This window comes from Sus scrofa, chromosome 12, assembly GCF_000003025.6.
Source record: "Sus scrofa isolate TJ Tabasco breed Duroc chromosome 12, Sscrofa11.1, whole genome shotgun sequence".
Taxonomy (NCBI): domain Eukaryota; kingdom Metazoa; phylum Chordata; class Mammalia; order Artiodactyla; family Suidae; genus Sus; species Sus scrofa.
Window position 1 is genome coordinate 61,546,111 of NC_010454.4, and position 20,661 is coordinate 61,566,771.

Sequence of the window (20,661 nt, forward strand, 5' to 3'; positions counted from 1 at the left end):
ACACGTTCAGGGTGTGAGCTATGCTTACGGTGTGGTTCTTTATCTCCAGGGTTCCCCAAAGCCTCTGCCTGCCTTCTGCAGCTGAGCTGCTTCAGCCTCTGGGGGACACCCATTTGAAGGAACCTGTCCAAATCCATGTAAGGTGAGTCACGGCTGGGTTGTTTAGGAGTCCAAGCTGAGTGCCGGGGAGGAAGGCTGCTGATGAAAGGCTTGCTGTCCTCACTTCAATAGGAGGGTTGCTTCTTTCAGGGAGTTGGATAAAGTTGGGTGTGGTGACTGGCCTGGCTGACTGTGAGATTGGCACTCCATCCTATGTAGTGCATCTGAGGGGGTCTAGAGAGATGTGGGCATGAAAATCACATTAGCAAGAGCCCCAGGCCAGGGCAGAGCAGGGTTCATCTGTGGGATATAGAAGGGCTGAGACTGGCTGTGAATGCCCTTGCCCACCAGATGGCGCCCTAGCACTAGCAGAACCCCTTCTGCATCTCCGGGACTGCACTTTCAAACTCAAATACTTGGTTGGAGATGGGTTAGTGGAAGCCAAAGAAGGGCCTAGATCTGGGGCTGGGTTACTGGGCACCTTCAAGACAATGGGCCTCATCTCAGGAGAATGGCCTTAGTTCTACTATCTCATCTCCAGTTCAATTCCTACATGGTCTGGTGCCCTGATGGCTAGGACATATGACAAGCTGTCTGGGGTCTGAGTCCCCTGCTTGGTTGCATGCACAAATCTGGATCCAGAATTACCGGGCTGGAATGATGGCTGTACAGTTTGTCAGAACCTGGCTGGCCCATGTGGAGCTGGGCTTCTAGAAAGGCGGCATTCTGGTTGCAAATGTACTTTGTCATCCTGGTGCTTTTGGGGAGGCAGGCTGTGCTCACGCCTGTGCCCTTTCTCTCTAGAGATCTCCTATTTTTTCCCTCCCACCTGAGGCTCTTCCTCCTCACCAGACACCTGTTCCAAGGAAGCTCCTGCAACAAGGTAAGATGAATCAAGCCTGGGTGGTCCTTGGCGTCTATCTGGGTCGCAGGGCTGAAGGGTGCCGACTGATTCAGAGCCGGCTGAAGTGACTTACAGAGCTGGGTCTTTGATTTCAGGGTGTGGGCTTGTGTCGTGAAGGTTGAGTATCCAGGGTGACAGTGAAGAATCCATACTCCCACCGCAAGAGTGGATTTCAGTGTGCCTGAGAGGAAGAGGAGTAAGACATCCTGCTGGCATGTGCCCCAGGTCAGTGCAGACCAGAGTTTTGCTGTGGGAGGCAGAGGAAGGGCTGAGAGTCGCTGTTAGAGCACATGTCCACCAGAGGGCACCAGAGCCCCTCATCGCCTCTGCAGCTCCCTGTTTGTATCTCCAGGCTCAGAAGGGGTTGGAAGAGGGACCCATGGAACCTCAGGGAGGGGCCCAGAGCCCGGTGTTGGTTTGCATGGTGCCTCTGACACTGTGGCCCCATTTGCCTCAATGCAGGGAGGGGACAGATTTCTGCCATTAAATATCTAATTCAGTTCCTATCTGGTCAGGTGGCCCCAAATTTAGGGAGTTTGATAGGCTATCGGTCTGTGTGTCCTTTACTTGTTTGGAAGCAGAACTCTGGACCCAGAAACACCTGGCTTCAATGGTGGATGTTCAGTTTTCTAGAATCAGCCTGGTGGGGAGTTCGGCTTCTGGAAAGCTGGGCTTCGGTGATGAATGGGGTGTGTCTGTGCTGTTGTATTTTGGGGGTGTGTGGGCTATGCACACGGCTGGGCTCTTTTACTCCAGAGATGCCCACAACTCATATTCCTGCTGCCCCTGAGCCACTTCCACCTCTGCGTGACACCCGTTTGAAGGAAGCTCTCTCCATCCATGTAAGGTGAATCACGACTGGGTTGTTTAGTGTTCCAAGGTGAGCCTGGGATAGGTAGGCTGCTCATTCAAAGCCTGCTGGCCTGACTTAAATAGGAGGGTGCTGATTTTAGGGAGTGGATAAATGTGGGCGGGGTGAGGGGCCTGGCTGACGGTGAGACAGTCCCTCCCCACCCATCATGCATCTGAGTGTGCTGAGAGGGAGAGCAGTAAGGAAGCCACCTGACAGCTGCCCCAGGCCTGGGCAGAGCGGGTTCCTCTGTGGGAGGCAGAGGAAAGGCTGAGACTTGCTGTGAGGGCCTCTGTCCACCAGCCTGAGCCGGAGCAATAGCAGAGCTTCCTCTGACCCCCACCTACTCTCACCACCGTGACCACATCACCAGGCTCAGATTCAGGGTGCAAAAGGCTTGCCGGAGGCCCAAGGAGGTACACAGACTTTTGCACTTGGGTACTTGGTGACTCTTATGCTGTGGCCTCAGTTGGGGTGAGAGCCCTGGGTGCCTCGACTCAGAGAAAGATTAAGGTTCTTCCCCCACATTTCAGGTTCAATCTGTGCATGATCAGGTGGCCCAATGGCTGGAGAGTTTGACAGGCGGCCTCGGGCCTGAGTGCCCTTTGCTAGTTTGAAGAACATCACTGGACCCAGAAATCCCTGATTTAAATCTTGTATATACAGTGCTGTAAACCAGCCTGGGGTGATATTTGGCTTCTGGAAAGCTGGCTTTTGGTCATGAATGCAGTGCATCCAGGAGGTGGTGTTGCAGTGGGCGGGTCTCAGCCTCTCCCTGTGCCTTTCTCTCTCTCTCTCTCTCTAGAGATCTCCACCTCCTCCTTCTTCCTGCTCCACCTGAGCCTCTTCCTCCTCTGCCGGGGAGCCTATGCCCAGGAACCTACCTCCATCCAGGGAACATGAATGATGCCTGGGAGGTCCTGGGTCTCAAGCTGGGTTCAGGGCCGATGGGTGCTCTTTGATGGCCAGCTGCTTCTGTTAACTTATCCAGTGAGGTGTCTGATTTCAGGGAGTGGGGTGGTCTCAGTTGGGGTGAGGGCCCTGGGTGACTTTGAGATAGTCCCACCCCACCCATCATGCCTTTCAGTGCACTGTGAGGGAGAAGACTTAGGAAATCAGGCTGGCAAGAGGCCCAGGCCAGTGTAGCCAGGGTTTTGATCTGGGAGGCCAAGGAAGGGCTGAGAGTTGCTGTTAGAGAAGATGGCCACCAGATGGCACCAGAGCACCAGAGTGCCCCCCTCTTGCCCCTGGAGCTATGCGCCTTCACCTTCAAGACTTGAGATGGGTCCTTGGTCCAGTGGGCCAATGGCTAGAGAGTTCGACAGGCTAACTTGGTCTGAGTCCCTTGACGGTTTGGAGACACAACTCTGGACCTAGAAATACCTGGCCTGGATTTTAGCCCTAAAACTTGCTAGAGTCAGGCTGGTCCATGTAGAATTGTACCCCTAGAAAGGTGGCCTTCCGGTTGTGAATGCACTGTGTCAGTACAGGGGTTTCTCTAGAGAGAGATCTCCTCAAGCTTTTTCTTCCCTCCCACTTGATGCTCTCCCTCCTCGGCCAGACACCTGCTGCAGGGAAGCTACCTCAAGCCAGGTAACTTTTATAAAGGCTGGATGGTCCTTGGGTCCCAGAGTTCAGTGGTGCTGATTGATTAGGGGCCTGTTCACGTACGTTACAATGTGGGGTCACTGATTTCAGGGTGTGGCTTGAGTCCTGGCTGAGTCTAAGATTGTCATGCTCTAGCCCGTCGTGTGTTGCTGTATGCCGAGATGGAGGGCAGCAAGGAAGCCACCACGGACACTGCCCCAGGCCACCGCAGCGCAGAGGTTGGCTGTTGGAGGCTGAGTCAGTGTCCGAGTTGCTGTTGGAGCACATTCTGGTCAAAGAGCCCTAGGAACCCAAGGGGCCTCCTCTCCTTCAGGCTGAAATACATGGCTGCTGCTGGGGTGGGGGGACCCCATGGCAGTGCTCCGTGCTGAGCTGTGGTTGCTGGGCACCTCTTCTTATCTGGCCATTTTTTTTTCACCTCATCGTATCCACATAAATCTGTGATCACATCTTTATTTCAAATTCAGCATGCTTATCTGGGAAAATGGCCAGAAACTTGGCAGACTCTCTGGGCTCCGTTTGAGGGGACAGGCACGTCCCTGGCTTGAATCCCGAATGGGCGGTTTTCTGAAACCAGGCTGACACCCCCTCCTCTCCTGCTGTGTGTTCAGTTCTCTGAGAGGAAGAGGACGATGACACTGGTCCATGCCCAAGACCAGCGCTTAAAACGACAAGCCCAGTGTTTACCACGGTTGTTTCTGGGCCCAAAGGTCTGCCTCTGGAGAAACACGGCAAGCTGGCCCATGGAACATGTCACACTCTTGCACCCGGGGCACCTGATCAGGCTGGACGTGCCCATCAGATGCTGAAGGCACAGCTGCGTCCCTGCCCTGAGGTGAGTCCATTTGGCCAGAGCAGGAGCGGTGCCCTGTCTCCAACCCAAATCCATAAGCATGTTCTGAGTGTCCCACAGCCCATCTTGAACTGCACCTCTGAGCCTGGAGTCTCAGCCAGGCGTCTGCCAGGGGCTCTGCCTGGGCTGGGGTTCAGCCTGGTGACCTTCAGTCTAACACCACCTCTCAGCCCTTCCTCCTGTTTCTCAGGAGCCCTAGAAGCTACCCTGGCCTGGGGCCCGGGAAGCTCCATTTTGTTTCTCCTCAGCTGGGGCGCTGAACGAATGCCCTCGACACTGGGGTCTTTCTCTCTCAGTCCCCCAGAGCGCTCACCCCAACTTACCCCGCCTCAGTACATAAAAACCTCTGCATCCCCACCCATGGGGTACCGAGAGCCTCCTTTAAATCAGTCCCAGCTGCCTTCCCGCTCAGGACCTTCCCCTAGTTCTGCTCCTTGAAACCGCGATTGCAGACAGGACATAGAGGTTCAGAGGGAAGGGGAACAAAGACATTTGGGGAGAACTCCTGAAAGATAAAGCCCAGGGAATCCTGTCTGGCCCCCCAAATAGCACCACTTTTACAAGCTCCATTCACGACCACTGGCCCCTTTGGACACGTGATGCCTTTACAGAGGCTGCAGGTTTGGTAGTTTCAAGGCGAAGATTCAAGACAGATATTGGGGGTCCAGTGTCCTTGCCCCTTGAGAAACAAAAAGCAAACCAACCCCAGAGAACACGTCCACCTCTCTGGCCCCTGGGCAACCAGAGCCGGATGGAACCACCCATCAGAGGCAGAAGACACACATCTTTCTGTTCCCCGAGGTCAGTCAATTTGTGCCAGAGAGTCATCTTAACACATCCTAGGGCTCCCACTAACCCCTCTTGGCACCACCTCGTAGCCTGGAGGTGCAGCCAGGGGGCTTCAGATGGGCTTTGTCTGTGCTCTGGCCCCTCCCGGAGGTCATCTCCCCTACCACTGACTCTCAGCCTTTCCTCCGGTTTCCCTCAGCGGCCCCCCAGGGCTCTCCTGGCCTTGGGCAGCTGCCAGCTTGATGGAATTCCTCCTCACCTTCTAAGCCCAGTGAAGTGCCCAGAGAGAGGGGTAGATTCTCAAAGACTCCCAGCACGCACCCCACACCCCAACGTAAGGCCTTCAACCCTCTGTTTTCTCCACCCACATGTGCCATGAGAGCATCCTTTCAATCGATTACCCTACTTTAATTCCCGAGAACCACCTTTAAGTCTGCTCCCTGAACAGGGGTTGGGGACAGGAAAACAAGGCCCCAAGGGAAAGAGAGGAGGGAGTTAGGGGAGGGGTCTGGAAGCACAAATCCTAGCGAATTGCACAGTCGCCCAATCAAAGCAGCACCCCTTTCACGTGCTCCATTCACGACCACCACCCCTTTTGTCAGCTGACAACCACATGGAGTGGGAGGCTTGGCAACTGCAAGGCCAAGATTCAAGACAGACATTTGGGGTCCAAAGAGTAATCTTACCCCAGAGAACCCGTCACACTCTCTGGCCCTGGGCCACCCAGGCAGGCCAGAAATGCCCATCGGGTGCTGAAGGCACAGCTCTGTCCCTCCCTGAGGTGAGGTGACCTGGGACAGAGTGTTAGAGGCACCCTGTAAGCAGCCCCAGGTCTCTGAGCAGGTACTGAGTGTTCCGACACTCCTTCTGCAACTCCACCCCCGAGTCTGGGTGTGCTGCCAGGCAGGTACACGTGGTCTCTGCCAGTGCTGTGGTGCGGCCTGCTGACCCTCTGCTCTGACTCCATCTCTCAGCGCTTCCTCCTGGTTCCCTCAGCAGCCCCTGAAGGCACACGCTCCTTGGGCCCTGGCAGCTTGATTTCATTGCTCCTCTGCCACCCAACACAATGAAGTACCCTGGACACTGGGGTAATTCTCACAGCCCAGAGCACTCACCCCATCCTAACGGACCCCAATACATTCAAACCCTCTGCCTCCCCACCCGCTGTGTCTTGAGAGCTTTAAATCAATCCGCTTTCATTCACAAGACCTGTATTAAAGTTAGCTCCTTATGATACAGAGGTAGAGGCCCCCCTCCAAAAAAAAGGCTCAGGGAAGAAGTTTGGGGAAACATCTTGAGGAAAAAATCCAGTGCTTCTAACAGCCTCCCACCAAAATTATCACAACCGTTCTGAGCTCCATTCATGACCACCAGCCCCCTTTTACACCCCGCAACTTCACGGAGGCCAGCGGCTTGAAAATTTCTAAGTTCAGGACTCAAGACAGCTCTTTGTGCGTCCAGAGTCCTGCCTCTGAAAAAGCAAAGGGTGTTTTTCCCTCTAACGACACCTCTCAGCTCTCGCTTCTGTATCCCTCAGCAGCACAACGGGACAAGCTGGCCTCGGACCCTGGCAGCTTGATTTCCTTCCTCCTCGCCCTTTTAGTGCAATGAGGGGCCCATCAGATGGGGGCACTTCTGTCTCCGTCTCCTGGAGGCCTCACCTCAGCCTGCTCCACGCCCATCCATGACATTTCTCTGCCTCCCCCCCACGAGAGCCTGGCTTGTTTCCACCACTCTCCCTTACTTCCCGCCACCCGCATCCAGGTCTGCCCCAGAACACGGGTTAGAAGCAGGCAGAAAGCTCAGATGGAAGCGCGGTTAGAAATGCAGGCGGAACTCTTGAGGGGCAAAGTACACAGATCGGCACAGCTGCCCCCCAAAACCGCCCCCTTCACATGCGCCATTCACAAACTTCCGCTGAATATTTCCTTTAACATAGCAACTTCCCTGAAGCTGGAGACTTGAAAACGGCAAGCTCAGGATTCAGACAGGTATTTCACATCCAGAGTCCTGCCTTTTGAGAAAGAAAAACCAGTCTGACGCCAGAGAACTTGTCAAACACTCTGGCCCCCGGGCTGCCTGCCTGGGCTTGACATGCCCATCCGATGCTGAAGGCACAGGCCTGTCCCCTCCCTGAAGTTAGGCAATTTAGGCCAGTGCACCCTGTAACCAACCCCAACAGGCTGGGCACCTCTCGGGGGTCCTACCAACCCATCTCCAACCTTAGCTCTGAGCCTGGAGGTGCAGCCAAGGAAGAGCAGGGGGACCTGCCCGTGCCCTGGTGCTGTCTGGTGGCCCTCAGCTCTAACATCGACTCTCAGCCCTTCCGCCTGTTTCCCTCAGCAGCACCCACCACCCATCAGGGGGTGGGCCTGCACTGCCCTTAGACCCCTGCCAGCTGCATTTCACTCCTCCTCACACTCTGAGTGCAACGAAGGGCCCTACAGCCTGGAGTGTCTCTCTTTCTCTCTCAAAGTCCCCCAGAGCACTCAGGCCAACCGACCCCACCCCGTCCATTAAAACCTTCTGCCTCCCCACCCACTGGGTCTTGAGAGTCTTCACAGAATGAGTCATCCTGCCTTAATTCTTGAGAACTGCCTTCAGGTCCACTCCCTGTAACTGGAGTCAGAGAGAAAAAAGAGACTCGGATGGGCAAGAAGGATGTTTGGCGAGGACTTTGAGAGAAAAAGCACAGAAATTAGCATGGCAGCCCAGCAAAACCCACCCCTTTTCCATGCTCTGTTCACAACTACCAGCCAGGTTTTTTTTTTTACATGACACCTTCATGGAAGCTGGAGGCGTAAAGATTGCCAGTCCAGGACTCAGGACAGATACGTGTGGTCCAGGGTTCTGCCCCTTGAGAAACAAGGGCAACCCGACCTCAGAGAACCTGTCCGACTCTCCGCACCTGAGGGCAGCTGAACTACACTGGAAATACCCACCAGAGGATGGGGGCACATGTATTTCCCCTTCCTGAGGTGAGGCAATTTAGGATAGAGTGTCAGAGGCACCCTGGAATTAACCCAACTCTCCGGGCATGTCCTGGGGTACTTACCAACCCGAATTCAAGCCCACCTCTGAGCCCACCTCTGAGCCTAGAGGTGTGGACAGGGAGCTGCAGATGGGCTCTGCCTGTGCTCTGGCGCCATCTGGCGGCAGGCCCCTCTAACGACAACTCTTCACCCTTCCCCTCTTTCCCTTGAAATGGAGTTTTAACTAAAGAACAACCCCCCCTTGGCCAAGAAGGCAGGTGCAGGCCTTTCCAGCTATGCTCGTCACTATACCACCCTTCTTGTAATAATGTAACAACTGTGCCCTCTGTCCAAGCCCTCAGACCTGCTAATTAGGTACCCAGCATTGCTCATCAGTTCTGCTTCTGTAACCTTGCTTGCTCAGTCTCTTAGGGAGGCACACTGTCTGCTTGGGGATGGGGGAGGTCCGTGAAGCTTACGTGGGAAAATCAAGACCTTGTAGTGTATAGAAGTTACTGAGAACAAAGACCTGGTGCTCAGACTCTGGAGGTGACTCCTCTGAGCCTGCACCGGTGCTGAAAAAACCTGGCTTTTCCATATCTCCGAGTGCTGTTTGTCTCCTTCCATTGCCACAGTTTTTGCGGTTTCTGCAACATTTTGGTGCTTTGGCCGGGAAGCCGATAACCGAGCTGGCCTCTTGTGCTACCGTTGTCAGGGAACCGGGGAGGCCATGGTCGCCGGCCCGGTGACAGGTGGATAGCGCGCACTGGCCATTTTGCCGGATCCAGACCCTCACTTGGGCCGGGGCCTTGGGCCACACCGCTTCCCGAACAGACTCAGAAGGAGAGTGGAAACAGGTTCCTGGACAGGACGTCAGACTGGTGAGTGCCCCGGGGACATCTGCCCAAGTTAGGACCTGCCATACAGCGGAAGGAGAGACTGATCACCTCTCAGTGACCAAAGGGCCACTCAGGTCAGGGTTTGCTCCCTTGGCATCGGGAGGCTTGTCAGTTCTGGTGTGTGTGTGTGTGTGAGTGACTGGAGAGAACGAGCGCCCGTGCTCCACCGTCTTTGGACTACGGAGCCAGAGTGAGTCCTAACCTGCAGTTCCGCGGCGACCTCATACGGCTTCTGGTGGCCCTCTTCGGGGGGGTCCTGACGTTGGGGTTTATACAGTCCCACCTATGCTAAGAGACGCCTGAAATGTCTCCTCTGGGGGAGCCGTCAGGCGGACGAAGTGATTGTTACCTGAGGCCTTGTCCTCACTGTTTGTCTTGCGGCACCGGCACAGGGTGGGACTTCACACAATGGGTAAATCGGCTTCCAAGCCCACTGTCTTAGAGTGTATGGTTAAGAATTTTAAGGAAGGATTTTCTAGAGATTCTGGTGTTAAGTTGAGTCCTGGAAAACTGTGTACCCTCTACGCTAGAGTGGCCCTCCTTTGGTGTTGGCTGGCCTCTGGAAGGGACCTTAGATGTGTTCACAGTTGCAGCAGCATATAATGTTATAACAGGAGACCCTGGACACCCAGACCCATTTCCGTACATTGATCAATGGTTGGAAATTGCCTATTTGAGGCCCCCATGGGTTCGGTTCTGCACCACAGACCAGGGACAGTGTAGGGTGCTAGTAGCCCAGTCCAAGAAGAAAACCTTGTCTCAAAAGAAGGTGCCACCTATTTAGCAAGGGGAACCTGATGACTCGCCCCCTATGCCACCACGTTATGTGCTGCCAGCCCCACCTCCAGGAGCCGAAGGTCCCCAGATGCCAGATAGCCCACCGCCTTCTGTTTCTCCTCCTCCTTCTGCTTCTGAAGTTCCTGAGGCGATATCACCTCTGCAGCCAGATTCTCCAGAACCTATGAGCAGGTGCCTCCGTTCAGCTCAGGGAGCAGCCACTCCAGCATTACAAATGCCCTTACTGGAGACACGGGGACCACAGCAAGTCGCCCCCGATGGGACCATACAAGAGGGGGGACGTTTTTATTATTACCAGCCCTTTTCCACTGCTGACCTCCTCAACGGGAAACACCACACTCCCTCATATTCTGAAAAGCCTCAGGCGCTGATTGATCGCTTAGAATTCATTTTCCAGACACACTGTCCCACCTGGATAGACTGCTGGCAATTCCTTTTTACTCCGTTTGACACTGAAGAGTGCTGGCGAATTGTAACAGAAGCCCAAAAATGGCTTCAGGCCAATGCGGGGGTCGAGCAGACTTGGCAAACTGGGTGAGGGAAGCCCTCCCAGAAGAAAACCCCCACTGGGACTATGACACCGAGGAAGGGAAACGTAATCTAGAGAGGTACCGGCAGCCCTTCCTACAGGGGGCAAAAGCTGGCGCTAAAAAGCCCACTAATATAGCTAAGATCAGTGAGATACTACAAGAGCCGAATGAAAGCCCAGCCAAATTCTATGAGAGCCTATGTGAGGCTTTCGGAACCTACACCCCTTTTAATCCCAAGGCCCCTGAGAACCAACGGATGATAAATGCTGCCTTTGTGGGACAAGCCCAATCAGATATCCGTACAAAGCTACAGAAATTAGAAGGCTTTGCAGGAGAGAATGCTCCTAAACTGTTGGAAATAGCCAACAAGGTTTTTATTAACTGAGACCAGGTGGCCGGCCGTGATGCAGAAAAGAGAATGAAACAAAAAGTGACTCTTCTGGCAGCCGCCTTGTCAAAACCGGTGCCCCCAGTGGGACCACCCCATAGGGGACAAGGAACAAGGCCAGGGAAAAGGAGTCCCCTGGAACATGACCAATGTGCTTACTGCAAAGAAAAGGGACATTGGAAAAATGAATGCCCCAACTGTCCTGAGAAAAAGACCAAGGCCCCACCTAGCCAGTGCCGACCTGAGCCAGTCAGCACCAACCTGATTGGCCTAGCTGAGTCTGATTAGGGGGGACCAGGCTCTCTCCAACTGGGCCCCCAAGAGCCTATGCTCAGAATTCAAGTAGGGGGCCACCCCATAGACTTTAAGGTTGACACAGGTGCCGAAATTTCTGTGGTGACACAACCTGTGGCTCCCCTCTCGGGGAAAGAAACCACCACTGTTGGGGCCACAGGTAACCAAACCCACAGGCCCTTCTGCGGTCCTCGACGATGTCGGTTAGGAGGCCATGAAGTCATACATGAATTTCTTCACCTGCCTGACTGCCCAGTCCCCCTGATGGGAAGAGACCTGCTGGCTAAAATGGGGGCACAAATTTCCTTTTCTACTGATGGATCAGCCCAACTCAAATTGACAGAACCCCCCTCTCTTTTAATCATGGCTCTTGCTGTAGAAAGGGAAGAGGAATGGCTCTTGTACTCTCCCCCTTCAGAAATGGGGACCATTCCCCCAGAACTAGAGACTAAAATACCCATTGGTTTAGCTTGAAGGAAACCCACCAGGACTGGCAAAGCGCCACGCTCCTGTCTTAATTGATCTAAAACCCGGAGCTCAACCGGTAAAGCTACGGCAATACTCAATTCCCAGAGAAGCTCGACTGGGAATCCAGGTCCACCTGGATTGGCTGCTTCAGCATGGACTGTTAATAAAATGTCAGTCTCCTTGGAACACCCCTTTACTGCCTGTGAAAAAACCGGGAACACAGGACTACCGCCCAGTACAGGACTTGAGAGCCATAAATGAAGCAACAGTCACATTACACCTGTCCGTCCCTGACCCGTGTACCCTGCTAGGGCTGATCCCCTCCACTGCTGAGTGGTTTACTTGCCTGGACTTAAAAGATGCTTTTTTCTGCCTCCGGGTGGCACCTGCCAGTCAGCCCTTGTTTGCTTTTGAATGGGAGAATCCACATACAGGGACAAAGGAACAGCTCACCTGGACTAGACTCCCACAAGGATTCAAAAACTCTCCCACTCTTTTTAGCGGCACCCTAGCCGCTGACCTGGCTGAATTTCCTGGACAAAAGCTGGGCTGTATTTTGCTACAGTATGTTGACGACCTCTTACTAGCTGGCACCACGGAGGCTCAGTGCCTAGAGGGAAAAGAGCTCTCCTTTCCCTACTGATGGAGGCAGGGTAGCAGGTATCAAAGAAAAAGGCACAAATCTGCAAAAAACAAGCCAAGTATCTGGGCTTCAACATCATGCAGGGCCGACGAATGCTGGGGACTGAAAGAAAGCCTGCAGTTTGTGCCATTCCTGTCCCTACCACCCGCCGAAAGGTTCATGAGTTCCTGCGGCAACAGGATTCTGCCAGTTATGGATCCCCGGGTTTTCAGACTTGGCCAGGCCTCTGTGTGAGGCTCTAAAAGGGGAAGAAAAGGCTCCCCTTGAATGGGGACCAAGCCAGGAGGCAGCATTTCAGACAATCAAAACCAAACTCACTGAGGCTCCAGCCTTGGGACTTCCTGATGTAACCAGAGAATTTAACCTTTTTGTTCATGGAAAAAATGGGGTGGCTTTAGGAGTCCTAACTCAAGAATTTGGGCCTTGGCAGAGGCCAGTGCCATATGTGTCTAAACAAATTGACTCAGTTGTGGCCGGATGGCCTCCCTGCCTCCAAGCACTGACAGGTACCATCTTGTTGGTGAGAGAGGCTGACAAGTTGACTCTGGGACAAAACCTGAATGTTAAAGTCCCACACTCAGTTGTAACCCTGATGGATACCAGGGGCCACCATTGGCTCACACATGCACGAGTGACTCAGTATCAAGGGTTACTTTGTGAAAATCCACGGGTAAGACTGGAGGTTGTACGAACTCTGAACCCAGCCACTTTTCTGCCAGATGAAGCGGGGCCCCCAGACCATAACTGCTTGGAGGTACTAGATGAGGTGTTTTCCAGCAGGCCTGACTTGACTGACAAACCACTCCAAAATCCTGACCTGGTTTTATATACTGATGGCAGCAGCTTTATGGAGGATGGAAAAAGGATGGCAGGATATGCTGTGGTATCTGACTTAAAAGTGATAGAAGCAGAGGTGCTTCCTCAAGGCTGGTCAGCACCGAGAGCAGAATTATGGGCCTTAATCAGAGCATTGGAGCTCAGCCGAGACCAGCGAGTTAACATCTATACCGTATGCCTTTGCAACTTTGCATGTTCACGGAGCTTTATATAAAGAAAGAGGACTCCTCACTGCTGAAGGAAAAGGGATTAAAAACCAGGCTGAAATCTTAAAGCCCCTAGAGGCAGTATGGGAACCTAAAGAAGCTGCAGTTATCCACTGTAAAGGCCACCAAAAGGGAGACGGCCCAGTGACAAAAGGAAACTGTAGTGCTGATACAGCTGCCAGACAGGCAGCCCGGGGACAACAGCCAGACAAACCTAAGGTCTTGCTGGCCCCAGAAGTGCCAGCTGTCCCCAGATATTCTCCAGAGGAAGAAAAATGGATAAGGGAGGAAAGAGAAGCTAAAACTAAAACGGGATGGTGGGTCACACGGGACCACTGAGTTTACGTTCCAGAACACCTGGCCTACAGACTAGTCCACCAACAACATAAGCTAACCCACATGGGCAAAACTGCCTTAGAGACCCTACTGGGCCGGTACTATCTCATTACTCGTCTTCCTGCACTCTGCTCCTCTGTCTCCCAAAGATGCATAACCTGTTTAGAGAATAATGCCCGCCAGGGGCCCCACAGACCAACTGGGGCACAACACTGTGGACTGTCCCCATTTGAAGATATGGGAGTGGACTTCACTGAGGTCACCCCTAGTGAGGGGAACAAATATTTACTAGTCTTTATCTGTACTTTTTCAGGATGGGTAGAGGCCTTCCCTACCCGAACTGAAAAGGCAAGGGAAGTAACTAAGGCACCCCTGAGAGACATTATTCCCGGATATGGAATGCCTCTGACCATCGGGTCGGATAATGGACCGACATTTGTGGCTGAAACAGTACAGCAGGTGGCAAAAGCTTTACAGATCCGATGGAAACTGCATTCTGCTCATCGCCCTCAAAGTTCAGGGAAAGTAGAATGCATGAACCGGACCCTTAAACAGACACTGGGAAAGTTATGTCAGGAAACTGGCTTGCCCTGGGTAGACATGTTGCTGGTGGCCTTCCTAAAAGTGAGATGCTCACCCCTATGGGAATACAATTCTCGCCATTTAAAATCTTACATGGAAGGCCACCTCCACTAATCAGTTTAAAAGGAAACACCAGGGAGTTGGGAGACTTGGAATTACATAAACAATTACAAGGACTGTGGCTCACTATTTCTCAGATACCTAAATGGATCACAGACAGAATACCTGTGTCCTTAGGTATAAGAGTTCACCCCCACAAGCCGGGGGACCAGGTGTGGATAAAGGACTGGAAAAAGGAGCCTTTGAGGCCGGTATGGAAGGGCCCCTATACTGTAATTCTAACCACTCCCACTGCTCTTAAAGTAACAGGAATAGTGGATCCATCATTCCAGAGTTCAACCGGCTGGCCCAGCTGAGGACTGTGGAGAGTGGGAGACTGCCCTCGATCCGGAGAGACCTCTTCGCCTGACAATACAGAGGAGGAGACGACGATCTCAAAGCCCTGCCCTGACCACACCGGAAGCTGGTCAGTCAACGCACGGCTGAAGCTTGAGGAATTGGCTGCCTGGTAAAATAAACTGCCTTACCTCCCTTCCACAAGAGACTCTGTTACTGTCATATACTGTTATCTTATGACCAACATGTCTGTTTGCTGCCTGTTGCTGTTAATCTGTCCCCTTTGGTTCTGCCAGGATCCACATCCTCATGTGCCCCATGCATTCAAGTGACCCGATCAGATCAAGGGGTTACATGGACTTTGCTTTGCTCCACTCGTTTCTCCTGTTCTGGAGAAATTCATGGAAGTTGTACTCACAACAGGACCACTTATTCTATCTGTCAACAGGGGGACCAGTACACTTGCTTTGATCCACGATACTCACCAACTGAGGAATGGTTAGAAGTCCGGCGCTCTCATAAATCAGGGCAGCTAATTAATCAGACCCAAATTATCAACTCCAAGTTGTCAGTATCAATATTTTTGATGCCTGTGAAGCTATAAATGGGTCGTGGACTTCTGCTAGATCATGTGGAAGCCCGTCATGGGAAAGAGAATGTAGGCTCCAGCATAAATATATGTGCTGGGGGACCACCTGGAGCGGTTGCCAGGAATGCACTTACTGGAGCTGCGTGGCCTGGCAACCTAAAATAAGGGAGACAAAACAGCTGGCCTTCCAAAGGGTACAGCCCCTCCAGACTGCCAGACTAAAGCTTGTAACCCAGTTAATTTCACTATTTTCAATTCCAGTGAGCCCAAATAGAAGGAGGGTTTCAAAATAAGCATTCGCATTGACAGAAGAGGCCTAGACCCTGGAGCTGTGTTACATTTCCAGAGAATCATGTTTGCGCTCCAAGCTGCCTCTCACAGCGTCTTTCATTCCCTTTATGAAGAGGTAAGAAGCACCCCACCTCCCATTCCGGCCACAACTAAGAACTTGTTCTTAGCCCTGGCAGAAACTATTGCACAAACTCTCAAGGTCTCCTCTTGTTATGTATGCGGGGGAATGAACACAGGAGACCACTGGCCTTGGCAAGCCAGAGAACTGGACCCATTAGAGCCTCATAATGAGCCTACATTCCCCCAACTCACCAATGGGGTATGGCTCCTCAGAACTGCTATCATAGGCAGAAACTCTCTTGCAAGGCGGGGAGGACGGTTTAATGTTTCAGTTGGATGCCTAACATGTTTAGGCCTAAGGTATTATAATCTGACTGCCCAAAAGCCTCAACGGTGGCCATCCTCCAAGCTCTCAGAGCCCAAGCCTAATCCCCTGTCCAACTTTTCCCACTTCTGACCAGCATTGGAAGATATCAGTGCTAATATCCAATGGCGGCTACCAAAGGGATTATATTGGATTTGTGGGAAAATGGCCTATTCCATACTCCCCCCGAATTGGGCTGGGGCCTGTGTACTGGGAACAATGAGACCTTCCTTCTTCCTGCTCCCACCATCACTAGGGGAACAACTGGGAGTTCCTATATATAGGGCACAGGGTGCCCAGAGAGACCGGAGGGCTCTCCAAATTGGAGACTGGAAAGATGATGAATGGCCCCAGAACGGATAATTCAATATTAAGGACCTGCCACCTGGGCAGAGGATGGCTCTTGAGGGTATCCCACCCCTATCTATATGCTGAACCACATCATCAGACCACAGGCGGTTTTGGAACTTATAGCAAATGACACTGCAAGGGCCTTGACTATATTGGCCCAACAACAAACTAAAATGCACAGTGCAATCTACCAAAATCACTTGGCCTTGGATTATCTACTTGCTTCTGAAGGAGGGGTTTGTGGAAAATTTAACTTAAGTAATTGCTTTCTACAAATAGATGACACTGGAAAGGTAGTAAAAGAAATTGCTGACCGCATGACTAAACTTGCCCATGTACCTGTACAAGCTTGGAAAGGATGGGATGCAGACAGTCTCTTTGGTAAACGGTTCTCTTGGTTGGGAGGAAGTAAGACAATGGTCGGACTAGTCATGGTTATACTCGCAGGGTGCCTACTTATTCCCTGCTTTGTACGTCTCCTGATAAGTACTAAAAGGTTTTATAAGAACCATGGTTGAAAGAAAAACAGCCTCCCACCTGCTACTTATCAGAGGCTACCAAAGGGTTATGCCTGATGATGATGTGTAAAGGGTGCAGATGCACCCTGAACATCAAGAGGGGGGAATGAAATGGACTTTTAACTAAAGAACAACCCCCCCTCGGCTAAGAAGGCAGCTGCAAGCCTTTCCAGCTGTGCTCATCACTATGCCGCCCTTCTTGTAATAATGTCACAACTGTGTGCCCTCTGTCCAAGCCAGCAGCCCTGCTAGTCAAGTACCCAGCATTGCTCATCAGTTCTGCTTCTGTAACCTTGCTTGCTCAGTTTCTCAGGGAGGAACACTGTCTGCTTGGGGATGGGGGCGGTCCGGGAAGCTTATGTGGGAAAATCAAGACCTTGTAGTGTATAGAAGTTACTGAGAACAAAGACCTGGTGCTCAGACTCTGGAGGTGACTCCTCTGAGCCCGCACCGGTGCTGAAAAAACCTTGCTTTTCCATAGCTCCGAGTGCTGTTTGTCTCCTTCCATTGCCACGGTTTTTGTGGTTTCCACAACACGACCACTGTGGAAAATGGTATGGAGATTCCTCAGAAAACTAAAAACAGATTTACCATTTGACCCAGCAATTCCACTTCTGGGCATCTATCCAGAAAAAACCATGACTTGAAAAGATACATGTATTCCAATGTTCATTGCAGCACTATTTACAGTAGCCAAGACATGGAAACAACCTAAATGTCCCTTGAAGGGGAGTGGTTAAAGAAGACGTGGTACATATACACAATAGAATATTACTCAGCCATTAAAAGGAATAAAATAACAGCCTGGATGGACCTAGAAACTATCATGCTAAGTGAAGTTTGTGAGACAGTGAGACACCAACATCATATGCTATCACTTACATCTGGAATCAAAAAAAAATTAGGACACAATGAATTTTTTGCAGAACAGATATTGACTCACAGACTTTGAAAAACTTAGTTTCTAAAGGAGACAGGTTGGGGGGTTGGGGGACGGCTGGAGGTTTGGGATGGAAATGCTTTAAAATTGGTTGTGATGATGCTTGTACAGCTATAAATGTAAGAAGATTCATTTTAAAAAAGGGAAAAAGTGATGTCACTGATAGTTAACAATGAATCAAACCTAAAGTTACAATGAAATAAACCTAAACTAATACTTAATCTATTCAAACTTTGTTAACCCAACAAAAGTATGCATTTAAGGAATGATTTTTAAAAAGGCAAAAGGAACTCTACAACTACACACCTGGCCTCTTTATAAGAAACATTGCCTCTAGCACTTCTGGCATTCGAGGCTCTGCCTGCACAGTGCTATCTGTTTATGGTCACTACATCCTGAGTGTGGAAAGGTGGCACAGCCATCTGTTCTCCAAATAGGGACTGTGTGACTGGTTACATGAGGGTTTTACTCTCTCTTTTTAATCAGTGAAATTGACCTTCCCAAGTAAAGGCAGGAATAATTTAAGTTGAGAAGACCCTATGGAGCTTTAAGTAATTAAAAAACCAGTAACAACTTTAAGGGTACCATAGTTTTTAATGGATTAGCAATTTTGGTTGGGATGCCCATAGAGAATAAACCTGATCTCGGGAGACAGCAGCGAGCACTGGCTTGTGTGACATCTTAATTTCCTGCTCAGGAATTGAACTTAGGCAGGCTGGCTGAAAACCAGGAACCCTAGCCTCTAGACCATCAGGGGCCAGAGGCTAAAATCAGAGCTGCCCTGACTTTGCCCCCATTGAAAGCAAGTGTTTCAAGGAGGCAAAAACTATAGAAAGAGTCATAAAGTTTATTATTATAAGCACAGCACATGTGGAAGAACATGCAGGGAAGTATTTAGAAGCACAACAGCACACTCTCCTGCTGGTGGGGAGAGTGCCACAGCATCATTAAATCACTTACACAGAGTAGATCTCCCAGGTCTTGGTTTTCCTCTGGCCAGCTATCTTGCTTTCTCACACTCGATTGAACCCAGGGCCCTCCTAGGTGTGTGTGTGTATCTTTTAGCCCAGACGGATTCCAGCACAGGGGTTTATGGGAAGGCTGAGAGCATCAATTACGGGGTGGTACCCCTCCCTTTTTAATGCTAAGAGTCTTTCTGCACATGTGTAGTTGGGGTCTCCCTGACCCCAAGGATGGGAAGTATGTGACCTCTTGATCTTTTACCCAAGCAGGGCTTAGCCCCTCTCTGCCCTGCCTTACCATTATTTTAAAGTGTCCACAGGAGAAAAAGCCCAGCTATTTATCCTGCTCCTGTTATTTTCTCTTGAAGTATAAGCAGGAGGCAGTTGTAAATATATAACCTTGAGCCTATTTATCTTCTGCCTCAAAACAATCTTGGAGTGATTAAAATTCAGACCAGTTAATCAAAACATCTTATCACCTACTGATCTAAAGGACTGACCATTGGAACAAGTTACCTTAGGGATAACAGGATAATCCTATTCATTTTTTTTTTTTTTTCCTTTTCTAGGGCTGCTCCCGTGGCATATGGAGGTTCCCAAGCTAGGGGTCAAATCGGAGCTGTAGCCGCCAGCCTATGCCAGAGCCACAGCAATGGGGGATCTGAGCCACATCTGAAACCTACACAACAGTTCATGGGAACACTGGACCCTCAGCCCATCGAGCAAGGCCAGGGTTCGAACCTCCAACCTCATGGTTCCTAGTTGGATTCATTAACCACTGAGCCACGATGGGAACTCCCATAATCCTATTCTAGATTTCCACAGTAGGGTTACAACCTCAATGCTGGATCAGGACACCCCAATGGTGTAACTGCTATGAAGGGCCTGTCTGTCCCACAGTGAAAGTCCTACACGGCTTGAGTTCAGAATGGAGCGGTCCTGGTCACCTTCTATCTACTATAGATTTCTCCCAGTAAGAAAGGAAAAGAGAGATGAGGCCTAATTTTCAAAATGTCTTCAAACTAATTGAGGATATAATCTACCTTCGATTAATTTATACACCCCCTACTGTAGAACAGGGTTTGTTACGGTTTTCAGAGCCCAGCAAGTGCATAAAACTGGAACCTTTATCCACAGTGGTTCAAGTCCTCTTCCTAATATGCTTACAATCAGCATTCTTCCACTAATCACCCAGTCTGACCTGCTATAGTGTTCCTCACATTAAGTGAATTAAAACTCCTAGGCTGTCTACCAATCCAGAAAGGGTCAAATAGCGTCAGCCCCTATGGCTTATCATAACCCATTACTCACGCAGTCAAGTTGCTTATTAAAGAGCTACTACGACCAACACCATCATCAACTTGTACATTGTGGCAGTAATGCTACCATTAACACTGGCTGTCCCATTATGAATTCCTCTCCCCATGTCACATCCACTCAGTGACATAAACCCAGCTATACCTTTATATTAGTTATATGAAGCCTAGCCGTTTATTCCATCTGCTGGTCTGGATGAGCTTCAGATTCAAAATGCACACTCATTGCAGCTCTCTGTGGGCAACAGCACAGACCATCTCATTCAAAGTAACACCAGCAGTTATTCTCTTATCAGTCCTACTGATAAATGGACCTTTACGCTTTCACCAGTAACTGTTACACAAGAGCACCTGGGCTGATTTTCCCACCTTGACCCCCTGACCAGAACTTGATTCTTCTAGCAGAAATCCAGTGGAGTCCCCTGTAATTTAACAGAAGTAGAATCAAAATCTGTATTAGGCTTCAATATAGAAAGTGTAGCAGGCCCATCTCCTTGTTCTTCCTAGATACTGTGTCAACATCATTGTAATGAATTTTTCATAATAATCCTACTTTTAGGAGCATTTCACAACCCCTACAGGTCAGAATTACATACAGCCAATGTCATAATTAAAACATTCCCTAACAATCTCCCTTCTATGAATTTGAGCACCTTACCCACAGTTTTGATATGATCCACTTACATATCTAATAATGTTTTTTTTTTTTTTACCATTAGCCCCCGTAAATGAGAGGTTTCACTACCTGTCCTCACATCAGAAATCCCACCATAAATTTAGTATGTCTGACAAAAAAGTTACTTAGAGCAAATAAAAAA

General features: G+C 50.7%; 1 long non-coding RNA gene across 4 annotated transcripts in view; it reads left to right on the top strand.

The window, feature by feature from the left end:
- Positions 1-16,810, top strand: part of LOC100628214 — a 31,750-nt gene extending 14,940 nt beyond the window's left edge. For 3 of the 4 annotated variants that reach the window (XR_002337426.1, XR_002337427.1, XR_002337428.1), the window contains exons 2-5: positions 50-142; positions 904-982; positions 1,099-1,228; positions 4,172-6,352. This is a non-coding gene — a long non-coding RNA (uncharacterized LOC100628214). Of the gene's footprint in view, positions 1-49; positions 143-903; positions 983-1,098; positions 1,229-4,171; positions 6,353-14,419 lie in introns of those variants that run through there. The other variant, XR_002337429.1, reaches the window with a different exon arrangement.